The sequence below is a fragment of the Aulostomus chinensis genome, chromosome 1, assembly GCF_037954235.1.
Source record: "Aulostomus chinensis isolate RoL2024-O1b breed Wild chromosome 1, RoL_Achi_v1.0, whole genome shotgun sequence".
Classification (NCBI taxonomy): Eukaryota; Metazoa; Chordata; class Actinopteri; order Syngnathiformes; family Aulostomidae; genus Aulostomus; species Aulostomus chinensis.
In genome coordinates this window covers 22,646,019-22,661,670 of record NC_141320.1, presented here as the reverse complement: position 1 = coordinate 22,661,670, position 15,652 = coordinate 22,646,019, and the positions used below count along the sequence as shown (strand labels likewise).

At 41.5% G+C, this 15,652-nt stretch overlaps 1 non-coding gene across 1 annotated transcript; it reads right to left on the bottom strand.

The window, feature by feature from the left end:
* Positions 1-15,055: 15,055 nt before the first annotated feature.
* On the bottom strand, positions 15,056-15,127 carry trnah-gug (transfer RNA histidin (anticodon GUG)). The gene has a single exon. It is a non-coding gene; the product is annotated as a tRNA-His (tRNA).
* Between the last annotated feature and the right edge of the window lie 525 nt (positions 15,128-15,652).

Genomic DNA, 15,652 nt, shown 5'->3' with positions numbered 1-15,652 from the left:
TATTAGCATCTATCACTACGTTACTGTTGGCATCATTTTGAGATCATGACCAATTCTTCTGACATCAGTGTCGCATCATTTTGAGATCTTTAGCAATTCTTCTGACATTACTGTCGCATTATTTTGAGGTTCCTAGCAACTCTTACTACATGAGTGTCAGCATCACTTTGAGGTTGTTCGAAACACTTACTTCATTACTGGAAGCATCACTGAGTTGATTAGCAACTATCACTACATTACTGTTAGCATCATTTTAAGTTCATTTGCAATTCTTCCGACATCACTGTCGCAATATTTTAAGGTTTGTAGCAACTTTTACTATCTTTCTGTCGCATTATATCGAGTTTCGTGGCAACTCTTACTACATTATTGTTGCATTATTTTAAGGTTCGTAGCAACTCGTACTACATTACTGTCAGCATCACTGAGTTTCTTCGCAACTATCACTACATTACTGTTAGCATCATCTTGAGTTCATTCGCAATTCTTCCGACATCACTGTCGCATTATTTTGAGGTTCGTAGCAACTCTTAGTACATGACTGTCAGCATCACTTTGAGGTTATTCGAAACTTTCACTCCATTACTGTTAGCGTCATTTTGAGTTCATTAGCAATTCTTCCGACATCACTGTCGCAATATTTAGAGGTTCGTAGCAACTTTTACTACATTACTGTCGCATTATATCGAGTTTCGTGGCAACTCTTACTACATTATTGTTGCATTATTTTAAGGTTCGTAGCAACTCTTACAACATTCCTGTCAGCATCACTGAGTTTCTTCGCAACTATCACTACATTACTGTTAGCATCATCTTGAGTTCATTCGCAATTCTTCCGACATCACTGTCGCAATATTTTGAGGTTCGTAGCAACTTTTACTCCATTACTGTTGCATTATTTTAAGGTTCGTAGCAACTTTTACTACATTACTTTCAGCATCACTTTGAGTTTATTAGCAACTATCACTACATTACTGTTAGCATCATTTTGAGTTGTTGAGCAATTCTGACGACATCACTGTAGCATTAAATTGAGTTCATTAGCAGCTCTTACTAAATGACCGTCAGCATCATTTTGAGGTTGTTCGAAACACTTACTACATTACTGTAAGCATCACTGAGTTAATTAGCAACTATCACTACATTACTGTTAGCATCATTTTTAGTTTATTACCAATTCTCACGACATCACTGTCGCATTAAATTGAGGTCAATTGCAACTCTTACTACATGACTATCAGGATCACTTTGAAGTTGTTCGAAACACTTACTACATTACTGTCAGCATCACTTTGAGTTCATTAGCAACTATCACTACATTACTGTTAGCATCATTATGAGGTTAGTAGCAACACTTACTACATTACTGTCAGCATCATTTTTAATTTACTCGCAACTCAAACCACATTGCTGTCAGCATCACTGAGTTTTTTAGCAACTATCGCTACATTACTGTTAGCCTCATTTTGAGGTTAGAAGCAACTCTTACTACATGACTGTCAGCATCACTTTGAGTTTATTAGCAACTATCACTACATTACTGCTAGCATCATTTTGAGTTTATTCGCAATTCTTACGACATCACTTCAGCATTAAACTGAGGTTCGTAGCAACTCTTACTACATGACTGTCAGCATCACTTTGAGTTTATTAGCAACTATCACTACTTTACTGTTAGCATCATTTTGAGTTCATTCGCAATTCTTCCGACATCACTGTCGCAATATTTTGAGGTTCGTAGCAACTTTTACTACATTACTGTCGCATTATTTTGAGGTTCGTAGCAACTCTTAGTACATGACTGTCAGCATCACTTTCAGGTTGTTCGAAACACTTACTACATTACTGTTAGCATCATGTTGAGTTCATTAGCAATTCTTACGACATCACTGTCCCATAAGTTTGAGATCATTACCAATTCTTCTGACATCACTGTCGCATTATTTTGAGGTTCAAAGCAACTCTTACTACATTACTGTAAGCATCACTGAGTTTATTAGCATCTATCACTACGTTACTGTTGGCATCATTTTGAGATCATGACCAATTCTTCTGACATCAGTGTCGCATCATTTTGAGATCTTTAGCAATTCTTCTGACATTACTGTCGCATTATTTTGAGGTTCCTAGCAACTCTTACTACATGAGTGTCAGCATCACTTTGAGGTTGTTCGAAACACTTACTTCATTACTGGAAGCATCACTGAGTTGATTAGCAACTATCACTACATTACTGTTAGCATCATTTTAAGTTCATTTGCAATTCTTCCGACATCACTGTCGCAATATTTTAAGGTTTGTAGCAACTTTTACTATCTTTCTGTCGCATTATATCGAGTTTCGTGGCAACTCTTACTACATTATTGTTGCATTATTTTAAGGTTCGTAGCAACTCGTACTACATTACTGTCAGCATCACTGAGTTTCTTCGCAACTATCACTACATTACTGTTAGCATCATCTTGAGTTCATTCGCAATTCTTCCGACATCACTGTCGCATTATTTTGAGGTTCGTAGCAACTCTTAGTACATGACTGTCAGCATCACTTTGAGGTTATTCGAAACTTTCACTCCATTACTGTTAGCGTCATTTTGAGTTCATTAGCAATTCTTCCGACATCACTGTCGCAATATTTAGAGGTTCGTAGCAACTTTTACTACATTACTGTCGCATTATATCGAGTTTCGTGGCAACTCTTACTACATTATTGTTGCATTATTTTAAGGTTCGTAGCAACTCTTACAACATTCCTGTCAGCATCACTGAGTTTCTTCGCAACTATCACTACATTACTGTTAGCATCATCTTGAGTTCATTCGCAATTCTTCCGACATCACTGTCGCAATATTTTGAGGTTCGTAGCAACTTTTACTCCATTACTGTTGCATTATTTTAAGGTTCGTAGCAACTTTTACTACATTACTTTCAGCATCACTTTGAGTTTATTAGCAACTATCACTACATTACTGTTAGCATCATTTTGAGTTGTTGAGCAATTCTGACGACATCACTGTAGCATTAAATTGAGTTCATTAGCAGCTCTTACTAAATGACCGTCAGCATCATTTTGAGGTTGTTCGAAACACTTACTACATTACTGTAAGCATCACTGAGTTAATTAGCAACTATCACTACATTACTGTTAGCATCATTTTTAGTTTATTACCAATTCTCACGACATCACTGTCGCATTAAATTGAGGTCAATTGCAACTCTTACTACATGACTATCAGGATCACTTTGAAGTTGTTCGAAACACTTACTACATTACTGTCAGCATCACTTTGAGTTCATTAGCAACTATCACTACATTACTGTTAGCATCATTATGAGGTTAGTAGCAACACTTACTACATTACTGTCAGCATCATTTTTAATTTACTCGCAACTCAAACCACATTGCTGTCAGCATCACTGAGTTTTTTAGCAACTATCGCTACATTACTGTTAGCCTCATTTTGAGGTTAGAAGCAACTCTTACTACATGACTGTCAGCATCACTTTGAGTTTATTAGCAACTATCACTACATTACTGCTAGCATCATTTTGAGTTTATTCGCAATTCTTACGACATCACTTCAGCATTAAACTGAGGTTCGTAGCAACTCTTACTACATGACTGTCAGCATCACTTTGAGTTTATTAGCAACTATCACTACTTTACTGTTAGCATCATTTTGAGTTCATTAGCAATTCTTACTCCATCACTGTCGCATCAGTTTGAGATCATTAGCAATTCTTCTGAAATCACTGTCGCATTATTTTGAGGTTCGAAGCAACTCTTACTGCATGACTGTCGGCATCACTTTGAGGTTGTTCGAAACTCTTACCACATTACTGTCAGCATCACTTTGAGATCATTAGCAACTATCACAACTTTACTCTTAGCATCATTTTGAGTTCATTAGCAATTCTTACTCCATCACTGTCGCATCACTTTGAGATCTTTCGCAACTATCACTACATTACTCTTAGCATCATTTTGAGTTCATTAGCAATTCTTCCGAAATCACTGTAGTATTATTTTGTGGTAAGTAGCAACTCTTACTACACGACTGTCAGCATCACCTTGAGGTTGTTTGAAACATTTACTACATTTCTGTAAACATCACTGAGTTTATAGCAACTATCACTACATTACTGTTAGCATCAATTTGAGTTCATTAGCAATTCTTACGACATCACTGTCGCATCATTTTGAGATCATTAGCAATTCTTACTACATCACTGTCGCATCATTTTGAGGTGAGTTTCAACTCTTCCTACATTACTGTTGCATTATTTTAAGGTTCGTAGCAACTCTTACTACATGACTGTCAGCATCACTTTTAGGTTGTTCGAAACTCTTACTACATTACTGTAAGCATCACTGAGTTAATGAGCAACTATCACTACATTACTGTTAGCATCATTTTGAGTTCATTAGCAATTCTTCCGACATCACTGTCGCAATATTTTGAGGTTCGTAGCAACTCTTAGTACAAGACTGTCAGCATCACTTTGAGGTTTTTCGAAACACTTACTACATTACTGTCAGCATCACTGAGTTTATTAGCAACTATCACTACATTACTGTTAGCATCATTTGAGATTAGAAGCAACTGTCACTACATGAGTGTCAGCATCATTTTGAGGTTGTTCGAAACACTTACTACATTACTGTAAGCATCACTGAGTTAATTAGCAAGGTTTGTAGCAACTTTTACTCCAATACTTAGCATCATTTTGAGTTCATTAGCAATTCTTCCGACATCACTGTCGCAATATTTTGAGGTTCGTAGCAACTTTTACGACATTACTGTCGCATTATTTTGAGGTTCGTAGCAACACTTACTACATGACTGTCAGCATCACTTTGAGGTTATTCGAAACTTTCACTCCATTACTGTTAGCATCTTTTTGAGTTAATTAGCAATTCTTATTACATCACTGTCGCATCATTTTGACATCATTAGCAATTCTTCCGACATCACTGTCGCATTATTTTGAGGTCCGTATCAAATCTTAGTACAAGACTGTCAGCATCGCTTTGAGGTTATTCGAAACGTTCACTCCATTACTGTTAGCATCATTTTGAGTTCTTGAGCAATTCTTACTGAATCACTGTCGCATCATTTTGAGATCTTTAGCAATTCTTCCGACATCACTGTCGCATCATTTTGAGATCTTAAGCAATTCTTCCGACATCACTGTCGCATTATTTTGAGGTTCGTAGCAACTCTTACTATATGACTGTCAGCATCACTTTGAGGTTTTTCGAAACACTTACTACATTACTTTCAGCATCACTGACTTGATTAGCATCTACCACTACATTACTGTTAGCATCATTTTGAGTTCATTAGCAATTCTTCCGACATCACTGTCGCAATATTTTGAGGTTCGTAGCAACTTTTACTACATTACTGTCGCATTATTTTGAGGTTCGTAGCAACACTTACTACATGACTTTCAGCATCACTTTGAGGTTATTCGAAACTTTCATTCCATTACTGTTAGCATCTTTTTGAATTCATTAGCATTTCTTATTACATCACTGTCGCATCATTTTGAGATCATTAGCAATTCTTCCGACATCACTGTCGCATTATTCTGAGGTCCGTATCAAATCTTAGTGCAAGACTGTCAGCATCACTTTGAGGTTATTCGAAACGTTCACTCCATTACTGTTAGCATCATTTTGAGGTCATGAGCAATTCTTACTAAATCACTGTCGCATCATTTTGAGATCTTTAGCAATTCTTCTGACATCACTGTCGCATTATTTTGAGGTTCGTAGCAACTCTTACTACATGACTGTCACCATCACTTTGAGGTTATTCGAAACACTTACTACATTACTGTAAGCATCACTGACTTGATTAGCAACTACCACTACATTACTTTTAGCATCATTTTAAGTTCATTAGCATTTCTGCCGACATCACTGTCGCAATATTTTGAGGTTCGTAGCAACTTTTACTACATTAATGTCACATTATATTGAGGTTCGTAGCAACACATACGACATGACTGTAAGCGTCACTTTGAGGTTATTCGAAAGTTTCACTCCATTACTGTTAGCATCATTTTTAGTTCATTAGCAATTCTTACTAGATCACTGTCGCATCATTTTGAGATCATTAGGAATTCGTCCGACATCACTGTTGCAATATTTTGAGGTTCGTAGCAACTCTTACTACATTATTGTTGCATTATTTTGAGGTTCGTAGCAACTCTTCCTACATTACTGTCAGCATCACTTTGAGTTTATTAGCAACTATCACTACATTACTATTAGCATCATTTTGAGTTGTTGAGCAATTCTCACGACATCACTGTCGCAATATTTTGAGGTTCGTAGCAACACTTACTACATGACTCTCAGCATCACTTTGAGGTTATTCGAAAATTTCACTCCATTACATTTAGCATCATCTTGAGTTCATTAGCAATTCTTCCGACATCACTGTCGCATCATTTTGAGATCTTAAGCAATTCTTCCGACATCACTGTCGCATTATTTTGAGGTTCGTAGCAACTCTTACTATATGACTGTCAGCATCACTTTGAGGTTGTTCGAAACACTTACTACATTACTGTAAGCATCACTTTGAGTTTATTAGCAACTATCACCACATTACTGTTAGCATCATTATGAGGTTCGTAGCAACTCTTACTATATGACTGTCAGCATCACTTTGAGGTTGTTCCAAACACTTCCTACATTACCGTAAGCATCACTGAGTTAATTAGCAACTATCACTACATTACTGTTAGCATCATTTTGAGTTCATTAGCAATTCTTACTCCATCACTATCGCATCATTTTGGGATCATTAGCAATGCTTCCAACATCACTGTCGCATTATTTTGAGGTTACTAGCAACTCTTACTACATGACTGTCAGCATCACTTTGAGGTTATTCGAAACTTTCACTCCATTACTGTTAGCATCATCTTGAGTTCATTAGCAATTCTTCCGACATCACTGTAGTATTATTTTGTGGTAAGTAGCAACTCTTACTACACGACTGTCAGAATCACCTTGAGGTTGTTCGAAACATTTACTACATTTCTGTAAACATCACTGAGTTTATCGCAACTATCACTACATTACTGTTCGCATCATCTTGAGTTCATTAGCAATTTTTACAACATCATTGTAGCATTATTTTGAGGTTTTGAGGTACCTTTGTTTGTAACCGATCTGCTGACCAGCGAGACGCCACCACGCACGGCTGTCGGCTCCGTAAAGGAGGAAGAGGAAGCGGAAAGGACGGAGAAGGGTCGGACCAGGTCTATTTCTAGGTTACCACTCACTATCGTCTGCCACACTGCCCCTCACGGTGGGGAGTGTAGCGCTATCCTGCCACAGTACATTTGTTTCATTCTTTTGCTCTTTCACTTTAATTAAAATGGACTTGACTTGAGAACGTTTTGTTTCAAAATATAGAAGAATTCCCAGATTTATAGGTAGCATGAGTATGAAGTTGCACTTGCACCAGGTGGGAAAATGTCCTCTGCATTTGACTCTAACTATGTAGGAGCAGTGGTAGCAGTGTCAGCCTGGGGGCTTGGTCAAGATCAATGACAGGAGTAGCAGACAGGTAATATCCATAGCATGCTTGTTGTTTTAGAGGAGTAAGGGTACACTGTTGGTCTCTCACCTGATGCGCTGTCATCAGCACAAATGATCTGTTCCTAAACATCAAAATCTACCATCCCCCTGATTGTTTTTTACAACTGGAGTACTGGTTAACACTTTAGAAAGCCTTCATTCAGAGCTGTGAAGAACCTTGAACCTGATATCCCAGACATCAAAGTGGGCCACTAACTGGCCAGATGAAGCTATGCTAGGCTGCTGTACTCTGAAGAGCTAAAGTAGCAGCTTCTGAGAGGGATGCTAACCTGGATGTGTTCATCTCCTACTTTAATATCAGCCCCCAACTTGGAGCTCTGACAGCCTCCAGCTTGTTGTTCCTGTTTCTGCTTCAGTCAACAGGGAACTCCAACCTGCAGTAGAATCTTCAACAACAATGGAATAGAAAAGTGAGGAAGAAAAACTAGAATAAACTTACAAAGCTGAGAAATGTTCATGAAGAAGAAAGGCACACGTTATGATTGAGGCCAGAAACTAAAACTCCACACCAAATGTACTTTGACTTGTAGGTTAATGAACTTGAATGTGTTGAAACAGCAGATCAATGAATCCACTACCACACAACAAGATGATGACCCCCGACCACAAGATGGCGTCACAGATCCTGACGCTCTGAGCAGGAAACACTGGGCAAAACATTACAACAAAGCTCCTGTTGTTCCCTCCAGGAAAAACTGTGGCTCTGATGAGAAGAAGGATCCCAGCCTCTTCTGAGGATCCATGGCCGCACCATTGGGTAGCAGGACGATGGGGTCGGCACCAGGAGGAACCCTGGTGTCTCCGATGCAGGGAAGATGGAGCACTGAAGAGGCCACATTGTGGCGTCCTAAAGAGGACATTTGGTGGAGCCTGAGACAGCAAACATCACGCCCCCTTCATCAGAAGAACCACAGCACCAGAAGAAAGAATCCCGGCAGTGACGACAGGGAGGATCAGGGTGACCTCCTCACCTCCACCTTTGAACCTTCAAGTGAACTTTAAAAAGCTTTAGAGTGGAGAAGGATTTTAAAACCTTTCATTGTTTTTTCCTTTCATTCTCATTTGTGCGATTGTCTGATTTATTAGAAATAAACACTGTCTGCTGGGTTTACATTGACTTTGATTCTCTTTTTGCATGCAAGTTGAAAGTTATGCCAATAAAAACCACAAGTATTTGAAGACCAAAGGAAGAACCCCCAAAGTCAGGACCCTGAGATCAAAGTGAGCGCTCTGATCTCAGAGGTCTGGGATATTTCCCATCCCATGGCCCTTCAAATAAGAGCCCTGTGTCACTGTCTCAAAGTTTTCAACCGTATTTGTTTGTTAAATTAAAACCAGACGACCACTGTGGTCCTTTTTACACGGTAAGTAAAGCACAGATGCCCTGGTAGACCTGTTGGCACCCTGGACTTTGAATCCAGTGACCTGAGTCCAAGTCTCAGTTCCAGCAGGTTTCCTGCAGCCTTCAGCAGAGCTGCCATGTTTCTCTGTAGAGAACTAAGTGATGCTCTCAGCAGGTTGAGGGCACCACCAACAAGTGAGGGATGAACCTCTGACTTCCTTCTTGTCAAACAGGAAACTCCTAATACCTCATTTGAGTAAAGTACCTCATATTCCTGACATCCAAGTAGTAGTGAAGTGGAGGAAGAAGGTAGGAGATCTCCAACAGGATCCTTCTTCCCTCTGTCCTCCTTGATCTCATGGATCACCACAGTCAAGGGGAGACCCAAGCTCCCGGATGGATCTGGCACTCAGGAACTGCTGAGTTTTCCAGTGGACTTTGTTCCATCCATGGTTCAGGAACAGGACTCCTCCTGGTTAACCTGGTATCTTTCCACCCAACTGTGGGTTCTTGGAGAATTTTTCATGTCGTGTCAAGAAATCAGGCTGGTGGGTTTTTCAATGAGAGAAATTCTGGTAACTTAATTAAGTGGCATGTTTGTTGAAGCAGTAATTAACTGATAAATTAAGGAAGGCCTGGCCAGTCTTTGCTCCCAGGTCATACGATGGAGTTAGAAAGTCCTGAATAAATCTGGAGTTCCATGATTTCCTTGTGGTTCATGTTCCTTTTGGCAATGTAGTCTGGAACAAGAGCAAGATGAACCTCCAAATATCAACAGGTTGATTGCAGGTGATGTCAAGTGGTATTTATAGGAAGCTCTTCATTGTGTTTGGTTCCAGGGTGGAAGGGTGAGAACTCTGGATCCAGTGATCCCAGTTCAAGTCTCAGAAGGACCTTCCTGTCTGGAATGTGTCCCATGTAACAAACTGATCAAGAGATGTTATGTGGTTCAAATGTTCTGGTTCATTTCTTCCTGCCATGAACTCAGACTGTGTGTTTTATGTTAACAATAAATGCAACAACTAAGGAGCCAGTAGCTCCTGTGGAAAAAAATTCTACTTTGTCAGTGAATTAATTCAGTCTGCATCTAAGTTTCTGTCAGGATGGCCGAGTGGTCTAAGACGCTGCGTTCAGGTCGCAGTCTCTCCTGGAGGCGTGGCTTCAAGTCCCACTTCTGACAAAGGACATTTTCTCCACATTCCTATGCATCCACAATGGTAAATTCCAAACCCAGTTGAAGCTGCTCTCCACTGAGGGGAGTGAGTGGTTGAACTGGCAGCAGAGGAGGCAAAGGAGCTTCCCTGTGATGGTCCAACATTGCCTGGTTTCCTCCAACATGGAGCAGCCACCAAAGTCTAACTTCAATGTTGGATTAAAGTCTGCTGAAGAAATGTGTTTGGTTCAAAAACCCATTTGTGTTCATCCTTCAATTCACATTTTGTCCATTAACTTCATAATCAGAGACTCCATCTCATCACATGACTAAAGTCTGGGTTCTGGATTGGTGGTAAAATATCCTTCCATGCCCCTCACTAGTTTGCCCACAGAAAAGCATATTTTACTGGTTTCAGATCTCTTAGCTTGTTCTCTCTCTTAAAGCAGCTGTGGCAGCTTTCATTGTGTGATTGATTTTAAAATATAAATATGGAACAGAACCATTGGAATCAGATGTCAGGACATTTGAAGGAATGTCAATCTCCTGTTGAAATGTTGCAGTGTGCAGCTGAGGCTCTCTGGCAGTGGCACCAGGAGCCACAATGGCAGAACCTGGACACTCCTGGAGGAGAACCACAGGTGAGGGCCTTCTTGGCTCCAGATTGATGGAAATCAAGTGTCTGAGGCTGTTAGCAGCCATGAAGTTGATCTGGTTGGCACTGGTATTTGTTCTTGCTGCAGCTCAGGAGTGATTCAGGAGAAGAGTTTCAGAACAGCCAAGGTTGGGGACTGGAATTCTAAAATTTCCCCTGGAACCAAACAACCTTGGAGGGTAAAAGCTCCAATCATAGCCACTCAGATGCAGCAGCAGAAGAAGCTGTCATCCACCCTGACAGTCAGAGCATCAAGTCAAGAAAACATCACCACCTTGTAGTTCCAAACCTCCACCTGTCAGATTCAGCTACTTCTGATTGTGGGACTTTAAACTTGAACACAATGGAATTTGGACAAGGAGTTTTCCTTCCAGTCCAAACATCATCGTCCAGCCTCCAACCAGAGGTCCATCAGTTATCATGGAACCACAGGTGGAGTCTGGATTCTTTTCAGGAATGAGACGGCAATGACAGTCCTGCCAAGTGACATCACTGACATGACAGGATGACTTCAGTCACGTGACTGGATGACTTCAGTCACATGACTGGATGACTTCAGTCACGTGACTGGATGACTTCAGTCATGTGACTGGATGGCAGTGCAGATTCCAATGTAGAGGTTGGGGAAATAGTCTCTGAGAATCCAACTTGAAGCCACGCCCTCCTTGTTCTTCAAAAACCCAAACAGCGACCATCAGTCTCCCACCAATCCTGTACTTGGGTTCAATGTTGCTGTTCCATTTTGCAGCATTCATCCCCTCATTCTGGAGGCTTTAACATGAAAATGAAAATGCTGACAGACACAAATGCAAATCAGGGTATCTGACCAGAGGTGACATATCTTTTAATGCTTTTCTTGTTATATTTGTTATATATGTTCTGTATGGTTATATTTGTTATGGTTGTTATGGAGTTTATGGTTATTATCTCTGTTTCTTGTGTCTTTGTCTTTGTCGTCCTCCCCTTCGTCCGTCCTGGATTTTTGACCTTGGTTGCAGGAAGCCTGTGACCTCAACTCCTTTTTCTGTGTTGCTGAACGTAGAGCCTTGCTTCATTGTGCTAGCTAAAGTGTGATCCTCCCTGCTGATTCCTTATTTCATTGACTAATTACCCACCAAAAATTAATACCTAACTGCTTTATTTGGCTGAAGTTTAAAAGACCATCATTCTGGTAGCAACAGTCTTTCTGCCTTGTAAACACGCTAAGCTAACGATGGCTTCTCCCTCTTGTCCTCCTCTCTCCTGCTCAGGGTGCCACATGTTTTGTTCCTCCTCTGCCTCCTTTAGTGATACTGATAAGTGTGTTAAATGTAGTTTTCTTGTTGTGTTGGAGGTGAGGCTTAGCGATGTTGAATTGGACCTGCAGCGGCTCTGCACCAAAAGCTGCGAGAGCTAGCCAACGCTCACTAGCTGGTGCAGACCAACTTAGCTTAGCTCCTGGCTTAGGCCCAACTAGCGCTCCCCCAGCAGCTCCCAAGCATCTGGGAGAGCGCCAAGAAAAGTTGGGCCTAAGCTAGGATGTGCTTGCTCATGAAGAATTGTTGGGTGTAAATTCATTTAAGGAGTGTTGAACTGGACCTGTTCTTCTTGTAAAGTGTTACTTTTGTTATTTGGTGCTTTACAGGGTGATGACTTGACTTCATTGCAGCTTTGACCTGAGCAGGTGTTCATCCTCATCTCAGTAACAGGGGACACTTTATCACACCAGTGGACAAACATCAGCATTCATCACCCAGCAGCTCCTCTGATCAACAGAACAAGTTAAAGTATTCTGGAGAATGAGGGCATCGATCCCTCTACCTCTCACATGCTAAGCTAGCGCTCTACCATTGGAGCTAATTCCCCTGTTAAGAAGCATAGCAGATAATGCAGGTTGACCTTCATGCATGGTTGAATGAGCGTCACCAGTTGAAGCTTCTCTGGTTGACCAATGTAATGGAGACCAAGGGTTCCATGACATAAATGATTAATTGAAGGTAGCATTTGTCTTGGTATTAACAGTTTATGTAAATTAGAGGCACACACACATGTTAATGGTCAGGTTTATTGAATCGGAAAACATGTGAAACATTTTCTATGCCATGTGTTCCAGGGAGGGACCTGGGAAGCACAGGGGGACCGGCCATCCTGCCTGTGGAAAATGAAGACCCCAGTGTCAGTCAGTGGGAATCACTGTGCAAGGCCTGGTATTTTGTGTTTGTCAAGTTTGTCTCATGTAAATGTGGCAGTTTCAGTCGTCACAGTCAGTCCTCACCTCTTCCTGGTGGTTTCCTTAAAGGGGGTGGAGCCAAAAGGGGAGAGTGGCCCAAGGAAGCTCCTTAAGAGCTGTTGGTGCAAACCTTTGCTCCCAGATGGGGGAGGGGGTACAATCACAGGCAAGGTTCATTGAATGATGATGCATGTGGATGTATTATTGAGTTGGTGTAGTAGTCTGGAATCATGTATATATTTAGTCAGGTTAAGTTGTTGAGATGGTGCTGGTTTGATGTAAGTATTGATTGTAGAGCATGGTTGTGGTCTCACCTCCACTCTATGGGCCATCCATCGTCATCTTCTGCTTATTCCTTACTAGTAAGGGTCATGGGGGGGGGGGGGGGGGGGGGCTGGAGCCTATCCCAGCATCTACGGGCGAGAGGCGGTGTACACCCTGGACAGGTCGCCAGTCCATCACAGGGCCAACATAAAGAGACGAACAACCATTCACACTCACACCTACGGTCAATTTAGAGTATCAATCAGCCTCCTCCCCTAATGTCCATGTCTTTGGACAGTGGGAGGAAGCTGGAGTACCTGGAGAGAACCAACGCAGGGAACAGGGAGAACATGCAAACTCCACACAGAAAGATCCCACGCTCGAGCCGGGACCTTCTTGCTGTGAGGGCACAGTGCTGACCACTGCACCACCGTGCAGCCCCGCTATGGGCTGGTCTGTCTAATTTCCTGCAGCCAGGAGGGGATAAAAGGCAGTCAGGGGTTTTTAATGTAAGTTGATGGTGTCTCATGCAATCTCTTTCAATACTCCAGTGGTGGTTTAAGTGAAGAAAAACATGGCTTAGTCAGTAGGACTCTGTGTGTGTGTGTGTGTGTGTGTGTGTGTGTGTGTGTTTCCATGCAAACTTTCCCTTGTAACAACCGATTTGATTTGGAAACCATCTCATCTACATCTCCTCTCCAAAAACCCTCTTCTGCAACTTTGTACCCAAGTTGTCTCCTCATCAGGCACCACAGTATCCAGTAGGTTCAGTTCAAACAGTCATCAGTGATTAATGTTCATGTTCAATGATGAGGTTTTGATTTATTCTTCCAGAATCATCTGAACAAACCCTCCTCAACACTGTGAAGCCTTCATCTGACAGGAGGAGTTTTTTTTCCCAGTGATTCCACTGACAGTGAAAAGCTTCGTTCATCAGACTGGTCTGATAGGATCAACGACTGGTTGCTCTGGAGTGGAAACAGCAACCTGTCAGGAAACATTAGTCAGATCAAAGCCAAGATTAAAGCAAGAGCCTCCAGATCAAAGTCAGAATTGATGATGATGTCATCAGGGCTTTGATAGTGTATTTATTTGTACCTAGAATTCTGTCTTTGATGTCAGGAGGACATGAAAGAAACCCTCTACTGCTGTACTGCTCTACTAGTAAAGAGTCATGAGAGAACTTTGTTGTGATTTGGTTCTAACAAATAAAAATGACATGACTTGATTTGGTGCCTCAGGAGGAGAAAATTTGGGCACAAAAGTTGGACAAGAGTGTTTGTGGAGGTTGTGGATCAAAGTTCTATTGATATACAACACATAGAATCAAACAATGTGAAGCAGGCTAATGAACAATAAATCAAATATAAAAATGCTTTATTTTAAGATCTAGAATATCTTGTGAATATCTGGAGCTTCATTCCAGCAGCAGACCTCCTCAGGTGATGACTTCATATTTGACATGTTTACCATTCAATGAGACTCATTGTCAGTCCATTGAAATCTACTGGTGTTCCTGGTGAGTTGATTTAACAACATGAGCTGACAGAATCTACGTTCAGGTAGGAACCACCACATCCAGGGGTCTGGACCTTTGAGCAGGCAGAGCCATCAAAGTAGCAGACTAAGCTAGCAGACATTAGCATTGAGAAGAAACTGATACCTGAGCCTCAAGTGATGACACAATAATATGACATTGTTGTCAGACTGACGCCTGCTCAGCACTTACCGAACACTGCCCTATTGCATCGTGGGAAATTTCTGCTTGGCTTGTGTCCATCAATACACACAAAGAAATTTATCTCATGCTGCCGTGACCCGGATTCGAACCGGGGTTGCTGCGGCCACAACACAGAGTACTAACCACTATACGATCACGGCTTCTGCAACAGCAGCTTGAGCTTCTATGTCTTTGACTCATTGAGTGTTGCGGCGAAAAGCTGTTGAACAGCTGATGTGCGACTGCGGCGGCCCCTGATGCAGGAGACGGGCCAGGCCCCGTTCAGAAGGTGGTGGATATTATTCATGGTGTTTTTAGGGCATGTTCCCCCCCATCTTCACGTGGGTGACAAAAATGGATTTTTTGTAAAGATTTCGGCGCGAGTTCGGCCTGTCAAATCCTGATCGGGGCCAGTTTGGTTGTGTTGTCTGCAGCGCCTGGCACGCTCAGCGGGAGCGAGTCCGATCATTATAAAGGTGGGTCAAACAATTTAGGTTGAGACGAAGGACGGCACGGGCAGAGCAGACGCAGGTCTTCATTCCACCCGCAGAGCTGTAGAGCATGGATCATGTCAGGGACTAAATGAGGGGAAAGAGAGCAGGAGAGCAGGGCAGAGACAAACACAGAGAATGCTCTCCTAAAACAAGGACTGTTCTGTCAATGGTAGAGCAGAGTGGCGCAGAGGA